This window comes from Giraffa tippelskirchi, chromosome 5 (assembly GCF_054371585.1).
Source record: "Giraffa tippelskirchi isolate mGirTip1 chromosome 5, T2T-mGirTip1v1.2.pri, whole genome shotgun sequence".
Classification (NCBI taxonomy): domain Eukaryota; kingdom Metazoa; phylum Chordata; class Mammalia; order Artiodactyla; family Giraffidae; genus Giraffa; species Giraffa tippelskirchi.
In genome coordinates, this window is record NC_137279.1 from 182,853,175 (window position 1) to 182,869,951 (window position 16,777).

The 16,777-nt window shown below is 47.9% G+C and overlaps 1 protein-coding gene and 1 long non-coding RNA gene across 5 annotated transcripts in view; one reads left to right on the top strand and one right to left on the bottom strand.

Annotated features, from left to right (window-relative positions):
• GRIK3 (glutamate ionotropic receptor kainate type subunit 3) overlaps window positions 1-16,777 on the top strand; it is a 246,441-nt gene that overhangs the window by 111,015 nt on the left and 118,649 nt on the right. The gene's annotated exons all lie outside the window — the stretch shown is intronic.
• Window positions 7,537-10,119, bottom strand: LOC145507825 (uncharacterized). The gene is made up of 3 exons (XR_014055149.1): window positions 9,938-10,119; window positions 9,390-9,453; window positions 7,537-9,231 (listed from the first exon to the last, which is right to left on the bottom strand). It is a non-coding gene; the product is annotated as an uncharacterized LOC145507825 (long non-coding RNA).

Genomic DNA, 16,777 nt, shown 5'->3' on the forward strand with positions numbered 1-16,777 from the left:
TGGGAGCAGCATTCACTGAGTTTCCAGCGATTGGGTGCAAACCACAACTCTGGGTTGCCTTTCTATGCCTGGAAGATCTATAGCATGATAAAAATTAAAATGAGGATTAGATTAAGTCACGTAGAAACTAATTCAGTCAAATTAGAGTTAAGGTCAGTCATCAGGAAATTGCTGGCATCGGAATCCAAGTCTGAAGATTCTTCATCTTTCCCCTGGAGAAGGAGGAACAAGCCAAGAGGCCAGTAGGTAAAAGGGATGCTGGCCCCCAAAGAAGCCCCAAGCATGAAATGGGTTTACCCAGGAAGAGGAGAGAGCAATGAATCCAGGCTGTCCCAGCAAACATTGAGGTCCAAGATGGGTCTTGTCTCTGTGGGGGCTGGACAGGATGGAGAGAGAGAAGTGGGCTGGCAGAAGGGTTGATGCCAAGCTTCTGAAAGATCCAACCAGAACCAAGCAGGATGAAGGAGCAGTGGACAGTCCACTCCTGAGAAATAGGGGCTGACAAGAGCGGGGTCAGCCCCAGCCAGCCAGCTGAGGAGCAGGCAGGATTCCTTGCTGGATGCCAGAGACATGGCATCTGAATCCCAGACAGAAGGGGATGTGCACGCCTCTCTGGGAGTGGGTTAGAGAAGCTCTCATCTGGTCCTGCTGCCAAAATTAGGAAGGTGGACTCTCCTCCAGATGTCTCTACTCTTGGGCATATGGCAAAGGAAAACCCTCTCCTATAAAAGCAAGAATAGTCATTCACAGAGTGCCAGCGCTGTGCTGGGCACTGAGGACAGAGCAGGGAATCAAACCGTTATTATCCACATCCTCATGAAACTTGCAGTCTAATAAGGGAGATAGTGAACAAGCACACAGCACATGGATAAGTAAATTATATGCTATGAAAGACACAAATAGGATTCAGAATGAAGACGAATAGGGTGACAAAACCTTTAAGAAGGTGATCAGAGAGGACTCTTGGAGGAGGGTGATGTTTAAGCTGAGGCCTGCAGAATAATGAGGACTCACTCTTGCCTCTCTTTAGGGAACACTGGGTCTGAGATGGAGCTTACTTCAGCAGTATGAGCGGGATGGTGGTGTTTCTATTTCTATTCAGTCTTGCTCCTTATTGAATTCCCCGTTTATCTTGATTTTATCATCATCTCAGGTTTACTGTAATAATTTGACAAATTTAGTTTGTAGCGAGAAAACATGCTTATGGAAACTTGTGACAGGTATTTTGAGTCCTAAAGACTGAGTGCAGGTGAGACCTTGAAACTGGCTCCACCAGCCACTCGTGACAGTGACCAGAAAGGCAGCCCCTATGTCCAGAAGGACATAGTCCCTGTGAGTGCTCTGTACAAATTCAAACTGGACCAGAGATACAGGGTCAGCAGGCATGCCGGTGTCCACAGCTCTCCCATCCACAGGGGCAATGGTTCCACTGCTGTGTGGGTGGCTGAGCTCATGTTTGGAGAGGCGGGTGGGTCTCAAAATCCGGTTTTGAGAAGAAAGCTCCTAGGGATCCCAACCACAAGAACTTAAGAACCCTTGAAATAAAGGAGCCTCTTTAGTTTTGTTTAACCGAGGGGTCTCTAAACTCACTTGACTACGGATACCTTTTTGTGCCTAATGTTTCCAGGAATTCATGCCCCATATCATATGTTTGGGGAACTACTGTTCTAGGACAAATAGAAGATTTGAAATTTACTAACGCACTGTAATCTTATACCTGTGTTACCCCAGGGTCTGTTTGGGTTCAAAATATATCTAAATTCATTCATCTATCCATTTAACCACATTTCTGCCTCATCTCTGGAGGAACCCATCCTGAGTCCCAGGAGTACAGAAGTGAATCAGGCAGTCCCTATCTTCAAAGGCTCACAGTCCAGTGGGGTTTAGCAGGGTAGTTAGGATGAACACTCAGATGTTATAATGCCTGATTCTGAAGCCCAGTTCTGTCCCTTACAAGCTGTGTGACCTGGGGCAAGTTCCTTAACCTCTCTGATTTAGTCCTCTCATCCCTAAGTTGGCACTAATAACAATGATATCTGGCCCACAGGGAAGGTTTTAGGATTCAGTAAAACAAAAGAGGTAAATCACTGATTGTGTGCCTGGCACATAGTAAGTATTGAATAAACATGAGCTATTCTCCTTATGTTTATTGTCCTTTCTGCAGAGTTTAACATAGGTGCCATTTTCTCCAGGAATTGTTCTCTAGAAGCTGTGTCCCCAGGCTGATTAAGGTGCCCCTATTCTCTCCTTCTTTGAGAATATCATAACTTTACCTCCATCAAGAGCATTTTCCTGCTGCATAACTGGGGACAGCGAGGGGCCAAAGCAGAGAGTATAAGAGGATGACTGAAGAGGTAGGGGTGGGGGCTTTATTTTTTAATTTTTATTTTTTGGCCAGGCTGAAGTCTCGGCTAGATTCGCTGGGAGATGGGAAGCCAGGGAGGGTTGCAAGTAAGGGTGTAGACAGCCGGCCCTCCACCCCAAGCCTGGCTCAGCCTGTCATCAAAATTATGTCCCACAAGGCCATCCTTACCCACTCGTGAGTAGGATCCTGTTCTAAGCCCTGTGTTGGCAGCCAGTGGTTTTGCATGGCAAGGAGGGTAGGTAACATCATCGCTTCCACCACCCCATGGCACTGACACTTTTGTTCAGACATGTCCAGTTTACCATGTAACACCCTTCTTTGTTCACCTGGGCATCCACAGTGAAAGGTTTGAGTGATGGTATGGAAACCACTGTGGTTCCTCAGGCCTGCATCCCTGGGGTGGAGGGAGCAGGGACTAAACCCTGGCTGTAGAAGTTCCTTGTCTTGTTACAGCTGCAGTGCACACTCAGAGGGGCTTTGCAGAGAACAGCTGGTAAACTCGCTTCGGTGTCTGCTTCCCCCAGCCCTTCCCTGCGCCCCGTGTGGGTGGCTGCTTCTCCATCAAGACACAGCTCTGAAGGAGCCTCCAGATGACTCCGAGGCTCTCCCAACTCCCCAGGGGCAGTTTCCACCCAGCAGGCCTGGCTCTGAGGCTCCCTAACCTCCCTCCCAGCCCACTCTCTGAGCAGAAGCAGCAGCCTCGTGCCAGCAGCTCTAGGGGGGTCCAGGCGAGGCCGGGTGTCTCCACCTCTGCTCTCTTTCCCTCTCACGCACAATTCTGCAGGCGGAATTCTAGACAATCTCTTTTTCTTCTTAAATCTGTGAAATCAGGAACCAGAGGGCAAACTAGGGCTCTGGGTCTCCAATTATCTCTCTCCCCCTGCCTCTCGGGGAGCCTCACACTCTCCTGCTTGGCTCCAAGCAGTCAACAGCCTCTCGGAACCTGTTGAAATCTATTACCGACCTTTGGTCTCATCACCACAAAGGAGCTTTCTGCAGCACGGAGATGGATTAAACAGATATGAATTGGCCAACGAAGGCTTTACGACCCTCTTGGTTCTTGCCTTCCTTTTTCCCCCCTTCTCTCCCTGTATCTCACTTTTATTTTTTTATAGAAAGCCAGCTGGGCAGAGCTGAGATAAGGCGACGTGGCCTGCATGGACTGAGGTCACAGATACCTGAATGAAATTCACTTTGTTCGTTTTGCAAACTAGGACACTGGCAGTTCCACGGCACGAGGCCTGTTAGTGCTAAATTCATCGCGTCTGGCAAAAAAGAAAATAAAGCAAAATGAAAAGCCCATAAAGTTGAACCGTTAAATATTTAGGGCTTGTGATGAACAGCATGTCATAATATTTGTTGAATTGCATTTGCTATTCAATGCATCTTTTCCACTTATGGCCCCAGTTTGGGGAGGTAGATGGAGGAAAACTAGAAGAATTGGTTTGCGTCAAAAATGAAACGTGGGCTTTAATTTAACCTCAAAAGACAAATCTCTCTGTCTGCACATCCTGAGCTGCACGGCTGTTAGCGCTCTTGAACAGGGGTCTTCACCTCCCCTGGAGCCTGTCTCGTGGTGTTCACACACAGCTCCGCGTGTAATTAAGCAGATGCTCTTAGACGTTTGACTTAAATTATCAAATGTCAGGACATGACGCTTTATTTGTGTATGTTTTCCTTGCTTAGCAAATCAGGCAGTACCTGGGGAAGGGGGATGTGTTTGCTCAGCTCTAGGAAGGAACCTATTCCTATTGCTCTGTTCTGAAATTCTACTCTTAGAGGTTTACTTCTTGGCTTATTAACTCTTTTCAGGCACATTCCCCAGGAGAACCCATGCAGACTCACTTTCTTATCCGGTCAGAGGGTGGGTTAATAAGATCTTTTCTTGACAGCAAAAAATGAGAGTGTATATGAGAACGTGGGGGAATCTAAGAGGTGATGGGGGGCTGGCTCTGGCCCAGAGACAATGAAAGTGAAAGTGTTAGCTGCTCAGTCACGTTCAACTCTTTCTGACCCTACGGACTGTGGCCCACTAGGCTCCTCTGTCCCTGGAATTCTCCAGGCCAGACAAAATAGTAGATTCCTTTTCAACAGGCCTGGGAGATCTTGCTGAAGAAGTTAGGGTGGTGACAGGAGAAAGAAGGAAGGGAAAGAGAGGGAGGAAGGGAAGAGCCCTTCCTCCTCAAGCATGTAACTTGTATATCAATTGCCAAATTCCCCGGGAGCACATACCACCCCTCCCCACCAGCACCGTCCCTGCTCTGAGGTACTCACCATCTAGTTGGGAAGTTTGACTGCTCCAGACTTGCCTTTTTGTCAGGAGCCCAAAGGGCCAAGGCTGAGGACAGAGTCAGATCTTCCTCAGATAGAAATGCAGCCTCAGAAATGCTTGGCACTGACCCTAGGAACCACTGTGATCTCAGGGGTCCATCAGAAATGGTCTTAAGTGTCTCTTTCCAATCACTACCCAAATCATCGTGCATGACCTTGGGAGTCAGTGAGAAATGACCTTGAAAATTACTGAGAAGTTGGTCAAGAGCATTAATTTTTAGTGACCTTGAAAATCAGTGAGTAGAGATCTGGTGACTCAGTGAGTGATGACGCCCAGTGGAGGGTGCTCAGAGAGGCCTAGAGGCAGTGGGTCAGGCCAGGTGCCCAAGTGGACAAGGCCAGTGGGGGCTGAGATATGGCTGATGCTTAGGGTTCCCTAGCCAGACTCCTACCACACTAGCACTGAAACCCTCTCTGTCCCCTGGGTTGCCTAGACCCAAGCAGCTTTTTTTGCTGAGCTGCCCAGGGCTCTGGAGAAGTCCAGGCACCAGAGCTGAGCCCCTCCTCTCTGTTGCCAGGCTGTTGTGCCAGGCTTGACTCATGGTGGGGGCCATACTGGCTGCACTATGAGCAGAGCCCCAGCCTTTGGGAGGGCCACTCAGCAGGGCCTGGCTGTAGCTCCCAATTTCAGCAGACTCGTTTGTTTCCATACAGCATCTGGGGCTTACTGCCACCATCTGGACTTGCTCCCTGTCAAAGCCCACTTTCTCTTGCCGGCTGCCAGTGCTGTTATCAACAGCAGCCAGGTAGCCTGCTCGGAACCTGGGGAGGTTGCAGGGAAAGGACTCGGAGCACATGGACTGGCTCCCTGGGGGCAATGTGTCCAAGCACCTGGGGGCACTGAGGCAGAGGGTACATGGGTGGGGAGGGAAGTGCTTGTGCTATGTGTGTGTGCGCGTGCAAGTGTGTTTCTGTGAACAAACGTGTGTGAGTCCAAGTTTGTCTCTATGTGTTTGTTCATGTCTGTGTGTCTGAGTGTACACGTGTATGTGTGTGGGTGGGCAGGTGTGTGATGGTGTAGTGAATGGTAAGAACTCTAGCTGTGGAGTCAGCCTGTTGGAGACTCAATTTTATCTGAAAAATGGGACCATGATAACACCTCTCATCTAGAGTTGTCAGGAGAGTTGAGCTAGATAACACCAGTTAATCGTTTGGAAATAGCACGCGTGCTAAGTGCTCAATGTATATGACATATGGGTTTGTGTGTGCACGTCTGCATGTGCGCATCTGTTTGTGTATTGACGGTACATGTGTCTCTGGGTCCCTGTGTGTCTGGGGAGTAAGTCTGCGTGGATGTTTGTATCTGAGTGTTGGCATGCTGTGCCACATGTGAATAGGTGTGTGCACGTGTGCTGGAGGGCCCGGCGCCTGCTAAATATTTGTTTTGCTGGGCCCTAGGGAGCACAGTTGGCAGAGCTGCCAGCACTGCGTGCAGTGTTTCTGACAGCTCGCGCGCGGCCTCCAGAAGTGTGAACTTTCTCAGGGTAAACAGCTAATGATACTGTGATGCTAGCACTGACCCCCTCTAGGGCCTCCTCGCAGGCTGGGAGTGATTAGGAGGCTCCTGGCTGGCGCCTCCCTCCCACTCCTTCAGCGTGGCACCTACAGCCAGAAGTGTGTGAGAGAGAATGGTGGGGCTCAGTACCCAACCCACACCCCTGCCGCTCCCCACCCTGCCTGCATGTGGCAGGCTAGTGATGGAAGAGGATAGCCTCTCTTAGCCAGTCTCTCCCTGCCCTCAGCCAGGCAGCACCTTGGAGAGCTTCTGCGCCATGTTGGGGGCTAGTGGGAAGGATACAGCACCATCCCCTGCTGTTAGTCCAGGTGCGGTCAGGACTGGGGTTGTGGGCCTGCAACCACTTCAGGTCTCTGGATCAAGGGAAGCCCTGGTGAGGATGTGATTACTTGTTAATTTATTCAAAACCTCACTCTTGTCTAAAGTGGGTCACAGCCTCTGGGAGCTCCTGAAACCCTAGCAAGAAACCTATTTCGTTGATGAGAAAAGTGGCCCTTGATCCTCTGCCCTAGAGCAGCACCTTCCCTGCCCCTCACTCTGCTGCTGTCTCCTGCCTGCGCCTGGCCAGGACAGGGCTTTATCTTTTACACAACTGTGTGTGCACTCATATGGGAGCTCTGAGTATGTATGTATGTGTGCACAGGCTTGCTTGTGTGTATGGGTCCCTGGATGCAGATGTGTGCCGGTAGGGGTCAGCCAGTGCATAACAGCAGAGACATGTGAGCACCTTTTTGTGCTGTGTGTCACAACAGGGGTTTTCTAAAAGTTGTGCAAGGGCAGGGGATGTCTGGGGCTCAGCTCTTAAGAGGTTATCCTCTAAGAGTAAGGACAGGGTAAACACCAGCATTTATCCTAGAAGCTGGTGATATGGGAGAAGCAAAAACTGGGAGGAGAGTGTTGAGGATTGTTTCATTCTCTTCCCCAATTTACAGGTGAGAAAACTGAGGCCCTGCCAGGCAGTTGGCATGCGTAAAGTCTGCAGGAGCAGAGCCAGAGCCATATCGATGATCCTACTTCCTACACAGTGCCCCTCCCCCAACCCCAGTGCCATCCCACCTCATGACTGATCCGCTACCTGCTTTGAACCCCCACCCCCAAGGCTCCAGAAAATCAGGGTCAAAGACTCCAGAATTCTCAAGTCTCCAGTCAGGCCCAAGGAAGCCCCCTTAGGTCTCTCTTCCCTACCTTGCCCCGTGCCAAGCAGCTGAGGTCCCTCTAACAGATGGGTCAGGTCCCCACCCCCACCCCTTGCCGCTGCTGCTGAAGAGAGAGAACCTTTCCAGACAGCCCCTGTCTGTGTTTCATTACAAAGACGCAGCCATATTCCATTAATTCCTCATTTGCTATGGGCTGAGCGCTGATATGTACATTTTTACCTGGGGTGGTTTTAATCAGTTAATTTAACCAGAAGCATTAATAATGTATTTCTTTGCCACTCGACTGCCCATCTGTTGAACAACTTACCTGTTGGAGAGCAATGTCACCTCCTGTGACTTGGAGCCCTCGGGTTCCCGGGAACAAGATGAGATCCTGCATATTTAATGGCTTTGCAGACCAAGGGTGAGAGCTGAGGGTGCCGCTCCCTGCTCAGCATGGGCCCCAGGCTGCAGCTGGCAGCATGGCCTGCCTTTACACCGAGGTCCGGATAAACACCACCTTCCCGCCTTTGATCATGCTTCATGGATAGATTCAAGATTGCAGGAGAGGTTAAGGAGTGGAGGGGGCTATGTGAGCCAGGAGATGCCAGCAGACAGATCCAGCACTCTGAGTGCCTCCTGGCCTCTGCCTGGGCAGGCAGCTGCACCCCTGAGCCTCAGTTTCCTCCTTCACCTCTTGGATCTGTTGGAAGGACTCAGTGAGGAAGCCTATGTGAAGTCCAGGCATAGCGCCAGGCACAGAGTGGGTCCCCAGATAAGGTTTCCTTCCTTGAGGCTGAATAAGCCCATGGCCCCATAGAGTCAGAACTGACCTCAAGAAGCTGAAAGTTGGAATTACCTTAGGGGAGGCAAGGGTGATACTCTGCATAAGTAACCACCAGTCTGGGAGGAGGCAGGGGCAGCAGCCAGTCAAAGCTCCCTTTAGGATTAGGCCTGGTGGCTCAAACGGTAAAGAAACTGCCTGCAATGCAGGAGACCCAGGTTCAATCCCTGGGTTAGCAAGATCCCCTGGAGAAGGAAATGGCAACCCGCTCCAGAATTCTTGCCTGGAGAATCCCATGGACAGAGGAACCTGGCAGGCTTCAGTCCACAAAGGGTCGTACACAACTGAGCGACTAACTTTCACTTTCATTAACCATTTAGCTGCTGGTAAAGGATCCCAGGGAGGGAGTTGAAGCAGTTGAGGCTGCAGCAGCACTTTCAGAGGTTTGGGGGTGCTGTGTTGGCTGAGGAGGTCAGGGGGTGCAAGCCATAGGACAGAAAGTGTGACCTGGTCTCCCTTAAAATCTCTCCTTTCCTGGGCTTCTCAGCTTCATGTTCCTTCCATAGAAACCAGGAAGCAGCCCGAGCTCTGGGTGCACCATCCCTCTTCAGAACCCACCCCTCTGGGCCTGACACTCAGCTCAGGTCTGTGTCATGTTTTCCCACTGTCCCGGGGTCACTGGAGGGTGGCGAAGACACTGTGCTCCCACCTAGTGGCTCGGGATCCCAGTGCAGTCACCCTGGCCGTCAGCTCTCAACCACCTTCACCTCTGCGGGGCCCTCACGAGCGACATAAAAGCAGAGCAGATGCTTCTCTGTTCAAGGGCTTCCCCGTCCTGAAGGACACTGACCTCACTCGCGGAAGAAAGAGCAGGCAGGTGACAGGGAGAGGCAGGTGGGTTAGGAGGGGACATTGGACCCCGGGTGGCCAGAAGGACTTGTTCCCGAGGGGGCCAGGGATGGGGGGCAAGACCAGTTGGACACCCTCAGGACATAGCAGGGCCAGGTCCTTGGTGAGAACTCTCCTTTCCTTGGTCTGCTTTGATTTCATAAACACTGCAACACCACTGACGGTAAGATGTGTAATTTGATGTACGTCCCTAAGAAAGAAAAAATGCCACCAATTAAACTATGACACAGTGCTTTCTTATCATCTATTGCAAGACTCATCTCCATTTCAGGGATGTTAAAATGTGGAGATAAAAAAAAAAAGTGTGATTTGGAATCAGTGAAATATGGTCATAGAAACAACACTCACTGCAGCTTATCAAGTTCTCTGCTGAGGACGATCCAAGCAGCATCTCCTTCAATCCTCCCAAACCCTGTGAGCCAAGATAGCGTTCAGAGAGGTTAAGCAATGTTACAAGGTCACACAGACAATCCTAATAATACTTAGTGTATGACTAAACTCAAATACTAGCAAGATCACTCTGCAAATCTATAGTTAAGGACTTTGAGACACCCAGAGCTTGACACGCTTATCTGAGTTCATGTAGCCTATAGGTGGCGGAGGAATTGGGGCCGGCTGACTTCTCTACCATCCTGTGAGCAGCTAGCAGGGGCGGAACTGGGCCTCAAATCCTGCCCCCTGGAACTCCAGGCTGTGCTCCCAGCCACTGGGCATCACTACCTCTTTTCAAGAGAAAAAGGCACCAAAGAGAATGGTTCTGCATTGGTGTCTACCTACAGGACTCTCCCTCCCTCTGGCCCTCCCAGGCCCCTGGAGGCTGCTCCTCACCGCCCAGCCCCCTCCTCTGGATGGGCATTTGCTTTCCTCCTGACTGGCCGATAGAGGGTGATTCCCACCTCTCTGGCCTCCTTCAGAATCCTAAGAGCCAGTGGAATGAGAGGGAGCAGCAGGCAGGCAGAGATGAGGCAGGCAGAGAGCGAGAGCTGCCTTCGAAAACTCACAAATTGGTCCCAGAGAGAAATGGAGTCTCTTTTTTGCCCATCAGCTCACTCCCCCAACCATTACCGGCCAGCAGAGTGAGGGCCTGGGCTGGAGCAAAACCCAGGCATGGGAGTGGGGAATGGCATTAGGGCAGCTGCGGCTCCCTCTCAGAGGGGCAGGGACACCCTGGGAGCCAGCCTGGGCCCAGCCTCCTCCTCAGAGAACTGGGCAGGAACACACAGCTGGTACCTGGGGGAGACTTGACCCTGCTAGCTTCAGGGGAATGGGGGAGGCCAGGACCCGCCTGATGCAGGGAGCAGGGGCAGGTGCTGGAGAGACAGACCCAGGGGGCTGGGGTCCCAAAATCTATCCCAAAGCAGATAGTGGCTTCTGGGGACCAGGCATGGGCAAGAGGTGGGCTTGGAATTACAGATTCAGGAATCGGGGCCTTATCCCAGGCCGCAGGCAGAGAGCAGCGAGAAAGGAGAATCCGAGGAACATTCACTATGTGCCCAGCACTGGGCCAAGAGCTTTAGGTGTATCACTTGCTCTAACCCACCCAGCAGCACCGGGGAGATGAAAGTCCCATTTCACAGATGTGAAAACTGACATTCAGAGAGGATGAGTAATGGCTAGTCAGTGGCTAAGCCTGGATGTGAACTGTACCAAAGCAGTCTGGCTCCAGACCACTGTGCTCTGGTGCTTCTAGAAATGAGGCGTTAGACAAGCAAGCCAGGTTGAACAAGATGAGCTCCCAGAGCTGGACACACAATCAGTACAGACTAACCTTCAGGGGCTAGTACACTGAGGCTCCTGAATTCCCTGCCAGCCCTGCTCAGCTGTGGTCCTTAGTCCTCAGTTCAGGGTAGCGCTGAGTGTAGGGGAAGTAGGGGTGGGGACATAGGCTTTGCTTCTAAGAACTAGGAGCCAAGCAGGTTTCCACAAATGCAGCCTGCACACTTCTGCTGACAGCCTGGATGGAACCGGCTATCCAGCTAGGAGGGGTGTACTGTCCTTTCCCCTGCATCACGTGCCTCTCTTCTGAAAATGAGGATGCTTGCCAGCCTGGGAGGCCCTCCCACTGTGCTTTCCCACAAGACTCTCCACTCCCCCACTGCTGGCCTCACTGGCAGCCCCAGTGCCTGCTGAAAGATGCTGTGGAGATGCAGTCACAGGGTGTCTGCTGTGAGCAGAGCACAGCAGTGCTGGAGAAAGGAGCAGCAGTTCCTAGAGGCAGCATGTCTTTCTGAGTCAGGGACTGAGAAAAGTGATACCCGGGCGGAGATGGCCTGGCAGGTGGGGCCATGACCACACCTGGTCCCTGCCTGCTTGCTACAATCACCAGACTCTTTTATGCTTCACTCCTGCTGTTCCTCTGCCCATTCAGTGCTCTTACTATGCAGCTTGATCAGCTTCTACTCACTCTTCGAGGCCTTGCTTAAAAATCACATCCTCTAAGAAGCCTTCTAGGATTTCTCCTGGCCATTTTCATTCCCTAAAGCATTATGTTAATCACAACAGAACAGCCATCACCCTTATTGTTAATTATTTCTTTGACTCTTTACACCTTCAATCTGTGAGCAACTCAGGGAGACAACTACTCTTATCCAATTTTTTTATCCCCCTGCACTGATAAGGTAGCAATAAATGTTTGTTGCATTGAACTTCCCTTGGGAAAATCATTAAAAAAAAAAAACAAAACAGTCCCCTGTAGTACTTGCTATCATCTTACCTGTTAATTCTTCTCATAGCTTTTATAACAAGAAGGTTGGCACTTAAAAGGCAGGGAGAGTGTTTGCTTAGATCAACACTATCTCCCCAGTTCTAGAAACAACCCTTTAACACAGAGTAGGTGTTCAGTAAACACTTGTTGAATTAATGCATGAATTAGAAAAAAGGCTGCTCTGAGAGTTCAGACACACAGGGACCAAGATGTGGGTTGTATTCCCACCTGCTCCCTGGTAGCACAGCTGGTAAAGAATCCGCCTGCAATATAGGAGACCCTAGTTAGATTCCTGGGTTGGGAGAATCCCCTGGAGAAAAGATAGGTCACCTACTCGAGTATTCTTGCGCTTCCTTGGTGGCTCAGATGGTAAAGAATCTGACTGCAATACGGGAGACTTGGGTTCGATCCCTGGGTTGGGAAGATCTGCTGGAGGAGGGCATGGCAACCCACTCTAGTATTCTTGCTGGAGGATCCCCATGGACAGAGGAGCCTGGTGGGCCACAGTCCATGGGATCACAAATAATCGGACACAACTGAGTCGCTAAGCATGACACAGCACTGTAGTGGACACAGGATGACACTTTCCTTGCAGGTCCTGCAGTCTAGTTGAGGGACCAACATGGAAACAGTGACAGGGAAATGTCAAACCAAATATTGAGCTGTAGTCAGGACATACCTGGGCACACCTGGGATCCAGATGTGAATGGAGAAGTTACTAGTCTAAGTCTCAGTTTCCTCATTCATAACATAGTGAGAATCTGATATTTAGGGATATTGTAAAGATTAAACAAGATGATGCTCATAAAGCATTTGACACAGTACCTAATGCCTGAGAGGGTATCAAATACTTTGTCACCATTAATAAGGAACATAATGCCATGAGCAAAAGCATAACAGTGTGGAAGTTAATGGAGTAGTTGAGAAACTGATGGGGAGACATGTACATGGAAAGACTCGAAGATAAGGCAGAAAGGTTGATGCGAACCAGATTTATGAAGATGTTGAAAACCAGAAAGAAAACTGGGCCCTGATCCTCTGGGAAGGAGGAAGCCAGGGAGACTGACACTGAGCACTGGCATCACTCAGTCTGTGCCCTGGGAGTCCCCGGGGCTGATGTGTGGAGGGCGGACTGGGGAGAGGGTGGAGGGAGCGTGAAGGAGCTGGTGCCACAGTGCAGGGCGTGGACTGGAGGGTGATGATGGAGATGGCAAAGACAGATCCCAGAGTCATCTGGGGGACAAAAAGTGATGCAAGAGATGGGGCTTGGAGGTGAAAATGATACCAGGGTTTCTAGTCTGGACCACTGAAGGGCATTGGTACCCTTCCCTGAGATGGGAAGCCCAGAGAAAGCATAGTTTCGGGGAGAAGGTGCTATGTTTGATTTTGGAAATGTCGGGTTGTAGACATCATTGAGAGCTTGAAGGTAGATCTTAGGACAGAGATCCTAACCCAGACAAAAGTCCATTTCTTACCCACAGCCTGGAGGCTGCCAACCTCTCATCAAAGGCCATGTGGAGGTAGGAGTGGTGGAGAAGAACCCTCTCCTGGACAAGGATGACAAGCAGCCCACTCAGGCATGAATGGGCCCATTCTAGAAGGGGCATTGACTTGGTCTGTTTTTGTGGAAAACAAGCTTTCATCTGTCTTATTCTCATGGCCTAATTCCCTCTGCTTGTAAATACTCGAATGCTTTTGTTTTTGTTGTTAAATTATAACCTTTAAGGCAATGGAAGTATTAGTTGGAAAAGATTGAACCCAGACATACAATGAGAACCTCACACCATAAATCTAGCAGTGCTAATTTACGAATAACCTACAGACTTAAGGACTCTCTGGATGCTGGTATTAGTTACCAGGTGAGATCCTTTCCCAGTTGAGGCTTAGGAAGGACATTCTTTCTTGGTTCTGGGCAAAATGCTCATTACCAGTATGCTATTTACAATCTTAGTATGTATTCTTTGAAAAATCAGAGCAGAGCATGATTCCTGGATCTGCAGAAACGTGCAGTTTTGGACAAATCACTAACTTCTCTGAGCCTCCATTTCCTCCTCTGAAAAAATGAGAATAATAGTAGAATCCCCTCATCGAGTTGTTATGAGGATTAAATGAGTTAATGGGTGGAGAAGGCTTAGAACATAGACTCAGTAGGTATTAGTGATTCTTGTTACTGTTATTATGACCCCTGCACTGCTTTTGGTTCCCCTGCTAATTCACACCAGATGGTGATGCAGAAAACTCTGTCTTTGTGTTTGTTCAAAGTGCAGTGTTTAGAGGAGGATGTCTTTAAGTCTGTTTTTTTTCTTCTAGTTTTATTGAGACATGATTGACATACAACACTTGTATACAAGTTTAAGGTGTACAACATAGTGAGTTGACTTATTGTACATATGTCAAGAATTAATTACCACAATAAGTTTAGCAAACATCCATAATCTCATATACATGTGAAAGAAATGAAAAAGTATTTTCTTCTTGTGATAAGAACTCACAATTTACTTTCTCAACAACTTTCGTAGATAAAACATTCTGCAGTGTTAATTATATGTCATGTTGTATGTTACATCACTAGTACTTATTTATTTTATAACTGAAAGTTTGTACCTTTTGACCATCTTCATCCAATTCTGCTTTCCCCAAACCCCTTGTTCAGGTAACCACATATCTAATCTATTCTTCTTTCTTTTTTTAAAAAAACTGAAGTATAGTTGCTTTACAATATTGTATTAGTTTCAGGTGTATAGTAAAGTGACCCAGCTATTTTTTTCAGGTTATTTTCCATTATAGGTTATTACAAGATACTGAATATTGTACCCTTTGCTATACAGCAAATCCTTGTTGCTTATCTATTTTATGTATAGTAGTTTGTATCTCGGAGAAGGCAATGGCACCCCACTCCAGTACTCTTGCCTGGAAAATCCCATGGACAGAGGAGCCTGGTGGGCTACAGTCCATGGGGTCGCTAAGAGTCGGACACGACTGAACGACTTCACTTTCACTTTTCCCTTTCATGCACTGGAGAAGGAAATGGCAACCCACTCCAGTATTCTTGTCTGGAGAATCCCAGGGATGGCGGAGCCTGGTGGGCTGCCGTCTATGGGGTCGCACAGAGTCGGACACGACTGAAGCGACTTAGCAGCAGCAGCAGTTTGTATCTGTTAATCCTATACTCTTAATTTATCCTTCCCCTCCTCCCTTTCCCCTTTGGTAACCATAAGTTTGTTTTCTGTCTGTGAGTCTATTTCTGTTTTGTATTATATATCAATTCATTTGTATTATTTTTTAGATTCCACATAAAGTGATATCATATGATATTTCTCTTTCTCTGTCTGACTTACAACACTTAGTTTGATTTTCTCTGTGTTTTCTCTATGCAATTCATCCATGTTGCTACAAATGGCAATGTTTTATTCTTTTTATGGCTGAGTAACATTCCATTGTGTGTATATACCTCATCTTAAACTAATTGTCTGTTGATGGACACTTGGGCTGCTTTCCTAAAGGAGATCAGTCCTGGGTGTTCACTGGAAGGACTGATGTTGAAGCTGAAACTCCAATACTTTGGCCACCTCATGCGAAGAGTTGACTTATTGAAAAAGACCCTGATGCTGGGAAGAATTGGGAGCAGGAGGAGAAGGGGACGGCAGAGGATGAGAGGGTTGGATGGCATCACAGACTTGATGGACATGGGTTTGGGTAAACTCCGGGAGTTGGTGATGGACAGAGAGGCCTGGCGTGCTGCGATTCATGGGGTCACAAAGAGTCGGACACGACTGAGCGACTGAACTGAACTGGGTTGCTTTCATGTCTTGGCTATTATAAATTGTGCTGCTATGAACATTGAGGTGTATGTAACTATCTGAATTAGAGTTTTTAGTCTTTTCAGGGTATATGCCCAGGAGTGGGATTGCTGGATTACATCTTGGCTCTAGTTTTTGTTTTTTAAAGAACCTGCACACTATTTTTCATAGTTTCTCCACCAATCTACATTCCCACCAACAGTGTAGGAGGGTTCCCTTTTCTCCAGCATTTATTATTTGTAGATTTTTTTTTGATGGTAGCCATTCTGACTAATGTGAGGTAATACTTCATTGTGGTTTTAATGTGCACTTCTCTAATAATTAGCATAGTTGAGCATGTTTTCATGTGTCCATTGATCATCTGTATGTCTGCTTTTGAGAAATGTCTATTTAGGTCTTCTTCTCATTTTTTGATTGAGTTGTTTGTTTTTTTAATATTGAGTTTTATGAGTTGCTAGTATATTCTGGATATTAATCCCTTGTTGGCATCATCATTTGCAAATATTTTCTCCCATTCCATAGGTTGTCTTTTCATTTTGATGATTTCCTTTGATATGCAAAAGCTTTTAAGTTTGATTAGGTCACATTTGTTTATTTTTGCTTTTATTTATTTATTTTTTTTGCCTTGGGAAACCGATCTAAAAAAATAATGCTATGATTTATGTCAGAGAATTTTTTTTCCTGTGTTCTCTTTTAGGATTTCTATGGTGTTGTGTCCTATATTTCAAATCATTTTCAGTTTATTTTTGTATGTGGTGTGAGGGCGTGTTCTAATTGCATTGATTTACAAGTAGCTGTCCAGCTTTTCCAACACCACTTGTTGAAGAGATTGCCTTTTATTCATCACATATTCTTGCCTCTTTTGTTGTAGATTAATTGACCATAGGTGTGTGGATTTATTTATGGCCTCTTGATTCTGTCCCATTGACCCATATGTTTATTTCTGGGCCAATACCATGCTGTTTTGATTATTGTAGCTTTGTAGTATGGTCTAAGATCTGGGAGGATTATGCCTCCAGCTTCGTTCTTTTTAGTCAGGTCTGCTTTGGCAGTTCTGGGTCTTTTGTGGTTCTATATAAATTCTAATATTGTTTGTCTAGTATTGTTTGAAAATTGTCAAGAATATCTTGATAGGGATCATATTAATTAAATATGAAGATTACTTTGAGCAGCTTGCCCATTTTAATAGTATTAATTCTTCTAACCCAAGAGTATGGAATATCTTTCCATTC